Source organism: Echinops telfairi, unplaced genomic scaffold (assembly GCF_000313985.2).
Source record: "Echinops telfairi isolate 266 unplaced genomic scaffold, ASM31398v2 ScPeMD7_70;HRSCAF=299, whole genome shotgun sequence".
Classification (NCBI taxonomy): domain Eukaryota; kingdom Metazoa; phylum Chordata; class Mammalia; order Afrosoricida; family Tenrecidae; genus Echinops; species Echinops telfairi.
In genome coordinates this window covers 27953494-27961685 of record NW_022103968.1, presented here as the reverse complement: position 1 = coordinate 27961685, position 8192 = coordinate 27953494, and the positions used below count along the sequence as shown (strand labels likewise).

The 8192-nt window shown below is 41.8% G+C and overlaps 1 pseudogene; it reads right to left on the bottom strand.

The window, feature by feature from the left end:
• Window positions 1-3261: 3261 nt before the first annotated feature.
• Window positions 3262-3454, bottom strand: LOC115870068 (annotated as a pseudogene).
• Window positions 3455-8192: the final 4738 nt, after the last annotated feature.

The window sequence follows — 8192 nt, the reverse complement described above, 5'->3', positions numbered from 1 at the left end:
TTGGCTGAACACATGCAGTAATTTCTGTTGGCTGGATACCCAAGAGTGGAATTGGTAGGTTGTTTATATTTTTTAAAACAAAATAACCTCTGTTCGAAGAGAGCAGGGACCATGTCTGTCTTATTCATTGCTCTCTCCCCAGAGTTGGTCACAAAGTGGGTATTCAATAAATATCTTTGGAAAGAATGAAAGAATATTGATGAAAATGTCAATTTTTCAAAAATTAATGCATAAATTTGAAGCAATTCTAATTAGATAGTGAGAAAGTTTTGATTTGGGGATAAAATTGAATAAAATAATCGTGAGGTTGTGTAGAATAGTAAACACATTATAATTGCAAATAAAAATGTGAAAAAGAAAAATAAAGAATAAGACTTGTCTTACCAGATATCAGAATGACTATAAAACCACTATAATTAAATCAATTTGGTATTGGCAAGGGACTAGATGAATGAGTCAATGGAATAAAATAGAGAATCTAGAAATAGACCATATATATGTATATACATAAATTCATATATACATATATAAATTAACTCCTATGACATAGTTGGTATTTCAATTCTGTGATAAAGGATAGAGTGTTTAATAAGTGATGCCGAGACCACTTCCATCTGAAAGAAAATAAAACTGAATTCCTATTTTATATCATATACAAATATAAACTCCAGTTATAAAGAGAAGTGTAAAAAATAAGATGATAACAATCTCAAAAAGTAGAAGGATGCAAGTTCAATATAGGGGCAGGAAAGGATTTTTAAACCAAGACTAAGAAATCTACATGCTATTAAAATAATAGACACATTTGACCTTATAATAATTGGGGGGAAAAACCTTTTGTATGGCAAAAATTAAATAGAGTCAATAGATAAATAATAGATTTGGGGGGAAATATTTGTAACTCACTGGACAACTACTTTTTTTTAAAATCATTTTATTAGGGGCTCATACAACTCTTATCACAATCCATACACACATCAATTGTGTAAAGCACATTTGTACATTCATTGCCCTCATCATTCTCAAAACATTTCCTCTCCACTTAAACCCCCAGCATTAGGTCCTCATTTTTCCCCTCCCTCCAGGCTCCTCCCTCCCTCATGATCCCTTGATAATTTATAAATTGTTATTTTGTCATATCTTGTCCTGTCTGACGTCTCCCTTCACCCACTTTTCGGTTGTCTTTCCCCCAGGGAGGAGGTCACATATAGTTCCTTGTAATCGGTTCCCTCTTTCCTACCCATTCTCCCTCTACCCTCCCTGTATCACCACTCACACCACTGGTCCTGTAGGGCTCATCTGCCCTGGATTCCCTGTATTTCCAGTTCCTATCTGTACCAGTGTACATCCTCTGGTCTAGCCAGACTTGCAAGGTTGAATTCGAGTCATGATCGTGGGGGTGGGGAGAAAACATTTAGGAACTAGAGGAAAGTTGTATTTTTCATCATTGTTACATCGCACCCTGACTGGCTCGTCGGACAACTACTTAAAAACAACAATCACAAAGCCTTTACAAAGGGACAAGAGGGAAACAAATAACCCCAAAGAAAAGCCAGCAAAAGATATCAGAAGGTCACCAAAGATTAACTCATAATGGCTAATGCCCTGGTGGCATAGTGGGTGTAAGGGCTGGGCTGCTCAGAAACCCACTGGGGCAGTTCTACCCTGTCCTATAAGGTCACTATGAGCTGGAATCCACTCGATGGTAATAAGTGAATAATGTGCATAGGCAAACAATCTCCAAATATTAGCATTACAAAAGGTAGAAATGAATATACAATGAGATATTATTTTACACCTTTCAGACTAGCAAAATGAAATGAGGATAATGTCCCTTGCTGGCAGAGATGCAAGGAAAACAGTTCCACTGTTTGCAAAAATGTCCATTTCTATCACCCTTTTTGAGAAACAACCTGGCAACAATATTGTGACATTGAAAATATGTATTTCTTTTGACCGATGAATCCCACTCTTATGTCCCAGAGGAATGGCCTGGTGGTGCAGTGGTTAGGCAGTCAGCTGCTCACCCAAAGGGTGGCTTTTTAACTCCACAGTGACTCTGTGGAAGGACTTGTCAATCTGCCCCTGTAAAGGTTGACCCACTGCCATCAAGCCCATTACAACTGCTAGCGGCCCTCCATAGGGTTTCCAAGGCTCTGAATCTCTGTGGGAGCAGACAGCCTCCGCTTCCTCCTGTGGAGCTGCTGGGAGGTTGAGCCTTGAAGTGAGCAGTAAGATAGATTCCAGTGCAACAGCACCAACATCAAGGTGATAGCCAAGAAGACCAAGGGGGTTGTCCTACTCTGTCACATGGGGCCACTCTGAGTGGAAAGCCGCTCCAGGGCACCAACACCAGCATTGTGTGTACTAACCACTGTCCTCTCTTCCTCTCCCCACCAAAGAAGAAGCTAGAACACAAAGTCAAAGTCTAGGCATAAAAGGATGATGGCAACATATGTACAAATGCTCGATACAATTGTATGGAATGTTAGGAGAGCCGTAAGAGCCCCCAATAAAATAATTTTTAAAGCCTATTAATAGAGATCAGCAGTGTGCTAGTTAATATTTAACGATTAGTTCACTAGGAGGAAAGTCTTAGTTTGTCCACTTGCAGATTTCTATGGTGCACTTGCTCTCACCGTGCCTAATTCAAGCTACCAGCCTGAAGGCACTGAATGCTAGATTAAGAGATACGAACAATCTCTAGAAAGCTGGGTGACTCCAACATAACCCCATTTTTAATAAGCTATGAGTCAGAGCTGATTCAATGGTGTTGAGGAAAAAGAGAGACAGAAAAATGTCTAAGATAACAATCATATTTTATAAAACATATATTGACAGAAAAGTATATTTGAGTGTTATATTTGAGTATAATTATATGAATATACTCCAGCATACTCATAAATACATTTCTAAAAATACACTTCATAGTGCTTATTGTGCAACCTATATGTGGACCAAGAGGCAGTTGTTCAAACAGAACAAGGGTTTTAAATCAGGAAAGGTGTACATTAGCACTGTATTCTTTCACCATACATATTAAATCTGTATGCTGAGCACATATGCAAGAAATGGGTCTATCTGAAGAATCTGGACTATCTGAAAAATGGAGCAACAGTGTTGAAGGAAGGCTTATTAACAACCTGTGATATGTAGATGACACAATCTCATAAGCAAGGGGAACTTGAAGCACTTGCTGATGAAAATCAAAGACTACAGCCTTCAATATGGATTGCAACTCAATGTCAAGAACACCAGAGTCTTCATAACTTGACCAACCGACAATATCATGATAAATGGAGAAAAGATTGAAGTTTCCTAGGATTTCATTTTGCTTGAATCCATAATCAATGCTCATGGAAGCAGTAGCCAAGAAATTAATTTTTCTTTCAATTAGCAATAATCGCACCTCGGATAAACCTCACTGGCTACGATATCGCCACTGCACAAAGCCAAGAAATTAAATTAAAAAATTTTTTTTAATTTAAATTATGTGTTCCATTGAAGAACGCTGCTGCACAAGACTTCTTTAAGATGTAGAAGACCAAGAATGTCACTTTGAGGACTAAAGTGCACCTGACCCGAGCCGTGGTCTTTTCAGTCACTTCATACACATGTTAGAGTTGGACAGTGAACAAAGAAGACCATGGAAAATTTGATACATTTGAATTAGTGTTGGTAAAGAATATAGAAAGTACCAGAGACTTCCACAAAAGCAAATAATTGTGTCTTGGAAAAAGTTCAGCCAGAATCCTTCTTAGAATCAAAGGTGGCAAGACTCTGTTATTTTGTTTATATTATCCGGAGAGACCAGCCCCTGGAAAAAGACCTCATGCTTGATAAAAAAAGCATCAGCAAAAAAAGAGGAAGACGTTTAAGAAATGGCATGACACAGTGGCTGCAACAAGGGTCTCAACCATAACAATGAAGAGGGGGTGCCGGACCTGGCAGTGTTTTGTACTGCTGTTTACAGAGGGTTGCTGTAAGTTAGGACTCACTGACAGTACCTAACAACATACAAATAAGACAACAGAGGGGAAGAAGAGCCACAGAAAAAGAGCAAACATAAATCCTACATGTACAGAAAATCAGAAATCAGTTGTGTTTCCGTACTCCAGTAACATTCAACATAGAGTTACCGTATGATCCAGAAATCCCACTCTTGGGTATACTCGTGTGCTTCTAGAGATGGGAAATCACAGATTTGAACAGACACCTAGTATATGCCAATGCTCAGCGTGATACTATCCCCAAAAGTCAAAAGGTAGAAACATCCCAAGTGTCCATCAACACATGCATGGACAAACTAATGTGATCTATATATGCAATGGAATATGTACTTTTCATTTATAAAGAGAAATTAAGTTCTGATACATAATTATGGGAAATAGAACTGGGAAGAGTGTATGCGGACAAACTCTCAACATTCATACGTTAAGGAGTCTGGGAGGCAAAGACTCCTGTGGAGGGAACCTTCATGTTCTTGGGTTGGAGATGCATTCCACTCACATTCTCCTAAGTAAAAAATTATTCCCTGTGGTGCCCCCCAATAAGAATGCTAAATCTAAGGTGCTGTTTGCAAACATTGGTCACTGACTATACACTTGGAGGTCAACTGCCTGAAGGTTGTCAGCCTATTGTCTGCCCCACTCTGAGTAGGGCCCACTCCCTGCTGATAAGGATAATGGATTGTTCCCCTGAAGGAGAGCCCCCAAACTCCTAAGATCAGGCCAACTCTGGGGTGACCAAGGTTAGGCTGCCATCTTGATTCTAGAGCCCGCCTATCTTGTTATGTAATGCCTTCCTGTCACATGTGTGCCCCCAGTGCCTCCCCTTCCTACTGTGTGTGCACTCCTAGCTCATCCCCGTTCTGTTACTTATGTGGTTACCTGTAATTAAGGGGGCTTGCACGCCCCTAGAGTGCATATAGGCCTTGGTTGGAAATACATTCTCTCCTGGCGGTCCCAGAGGTGAGCACATGCATGCTCTAGCTTGTCTGATGTCTCTTTCATTTACCCCTCAATTACCCAACTGCCCCTTGGACCCATTCGATTTTGGGGCTGGTACCCCACACACAATATACCACAGAGATGCACCGTGAAAACATTATGCTAAGTGAAATAACTCAGTACAAAAGGGCAAAGATGACATGGTTCCATGTATATGAAATATCTTAAAATAGCTAAGGCCATAGAGAGAACAGATTTGTTACTACCAGGCATTAGGGAAAGGGGAATGAGAATATAAAATAACAATAGTAATCATACATAATGTACAATTTATGTAATCCCCCCCCCCATAGAAAACACAAACAAACCAGAAAGATGTAAGTGTATTAAGTTCCTGATGCCCAGCTTTGCACCAGGGAATATAAGAACACGTCAGATATGGCTTTATTCTTACTTGTAGCTGGAAACATGTCAGCAAACAGAAGATCAATTATGGGACAGTTTCTTATCTCTCATTAAGTGTGAAATAAGTGCCATAAACCAAGGAGAATGCAAAATATGGGTGGGGTAAGAAAATCCCACAAGAAGAGGAATTTTTAAAAAAACAACTAAGCCCCCGGGCCCTCCTTCTACCAAGCCTGTGGCTGTGACTGGGGCTCCTTTGCCCCCACAGTGGTTCCTGTTGCCAGCCGGCTCCCAGGGAAGATGCCTTCGCCAACCTCTGCAGCTGGCCCCTTCTTGCCGCCCCCAAAGACTAGCATACTTTAAAGCTTTTCCTCCTTTACACATAACTGATTTACTGCTAATCACCATGGAAACAGGCAGAGAAAAATATAAACAACACAGCTGGGGATGTCACACAAGGTCAACATTCAGCAGTGTCACAGGATTTGGTTCCCAGACCAGGCTTCAAGCGGGAGCCCCCACCATGCTGCCCCCACCCTCTCGTTATGTCTATTCCTCACGCTCCGTCCATTCCTGTCTCCTGGTGGCTTTTTCTCAGTGGTCATTGCTCATCTCTCACCATTTATTGTTCTCTCTCTTTCTGGTGTCCATGTGCTGTCTCTCTCTCTCTCTCTCTCTCTCTCTCTCTCTCTCTCTCTCCGTAGGTGTCTCTGCTTTGCTCTGTATTGCTCCCTCTCCCTGTCAGTCTCCCTCCCTCCCTCTGTCTCTCTCCACCCCCCACCCCCCCTACAGCTTGGACCTGCTCTAAGTTGCCATCCGCTTCACCTTGAGGAAGGGCCCTTCCATTTCAAGGGAGTTCAGCTCTACAGAACTGTCTCTGACTGGGGATAGGACTCTGGATAACACACCAAGTAGACCAGACAGGTAATCTGTGTGTCGCCAAGCTAAGGATTAGCTAAAGCCCGGTAAATCCCAGTTGGCCCCAACAGACTTCATCTTCGGAGAGCTCCGGCCCCTGATGAATTCTGCCCCGGGAAGTCTCTCGGCCAGTCAGATCCCATCATCGCCAGCTCTCCCCTCCTCCCCAAACATGGCATGCAGCCTCTCGCTCCCATGTTCCAATGGTCATCCTTCGACTGGCAGGAAACTGGTGAATGTCCTTCACTCTGGAGAGGCTGGCTTGGGCTGCTGTCATTGACTTCCTCAAGAACGCACATGCTCTCTTAAGGAGAACTCACTGTGCTCAGGAGCTTGGAATGATAATGCAACATTGTACCTTTATCCCGCTGGTCCAGAATTTATATAAAGCTCTGAATCACACAGGTCTCAAAGCCTGTTGACATAGGAAAAATAAGGAGGGGTCTTATTAGAGGGTCTGAGCTAACGTGAAGTACAAATGGTCTGGCCAAATTGGAAAAGAGGAAAAGAGTTAAGAACGGTAATATTAGATGAATGTTTACAGAACCCAGCTAGACAAGAGGGACAGGTGGAGGATACATGGAACGTTGCCAGTTTAGCGACCAGAGTCAGAGGAGGCAACAAAAGGACACAGAAATCAAATGAGATTGAAGTGTAGCAGGGCTGGGGCTTCAGGCTGAGCTTGTGAGGTAAGACCCACAGCAGCAAGGGATATTCCCAGACAAGGTCTGACTGCCTCCACTTGATACTTGCCCCGGTGGCTCAAATGGTTAAACATACTTATTTTTAATGTTCGTTGTTTGCTCTGGCAACAAATTCTTTGAGTGTTTATAAAATTGTCAAAAGTTACAGAAATAAAACTAAAAACAAACAAAGTCACTGCTATGGCATTGATTCTGATTCATAGCAACCCTGCAGGACAGAGTAGAACTGCTCCTTTTGGCTTTTTGTGATTGTATATCTTTACAGGAGTAGAAAGCCTCATCTTTCTCCTAGCAAGCGGCTGCTGGATCCGAACTACTGACCTTGTGGTTAACGGCCCAATGCATAAACCACTATGCCACCAGGGCACCTTGACACAAACATAGAAGATAGAAATCGCCACTCTATTTTTCAGAAATAGCAATATTGGGTTGAGGTGCAGTTATTCGAATTGCTTTTTTCAGCATAGATGGACATTTTAATACATCTGCATATAAATATAAAAGTTTACAACCGTAGGATGCTAAAATCCTGGCCAGACAAAGCACATGAAAGTCAAAGGTTTTTTCCCCCCCTTTAATAATTATTGCAGAACTTGTTTTTGAAATATATTCTTTCAAAAATATTTATCTTGGTTTCTTGATAGGTCAAGCATATGCCTGGTGTGCAAATTAGGTAACCCAATACTGCATATGGTGTCCATTGTCTCACAACTTGTTTTGCTGTTATTGATTTTCTAGACATAAGATAGATCTTGGGCACCTGTCCATGTGGGTATCTGAACATTCTTGCACATGGAGGTATGAGTTCCTTCCAAAGAAAAACAGCATTCTTCAAATGCTAGTGCCCATAGAAGATTAGAACCTGGGAGAACTTTCCGTGGTTTTAATACATAAGTAAAGAGCCCTGGTGGCGCAAATGGTTAAACATACAGCTAACTGAAAGGTTGGTGGTTCAAAGTCACCCAGTGGCTCTGAGGAAGAAAGACCTGGAAATCTGCTTCCATCATGATTAGAGCCTAGAAAGCCATCTGGGGCGATTCCACGTGATCACATGGGGTCGCTGGGTCAGAACCAACTCGACAGCACCTGCGGTGCAATAATAGATCAGCACCACAGACACATACGAACAGTCCTTCCAGATTCAGGACTTAGTTCACAAGCAACCCTTTCGACCTGTATGGAGAAAGGTGAGAGATGTAGGTAGGTAGGTAGGTAG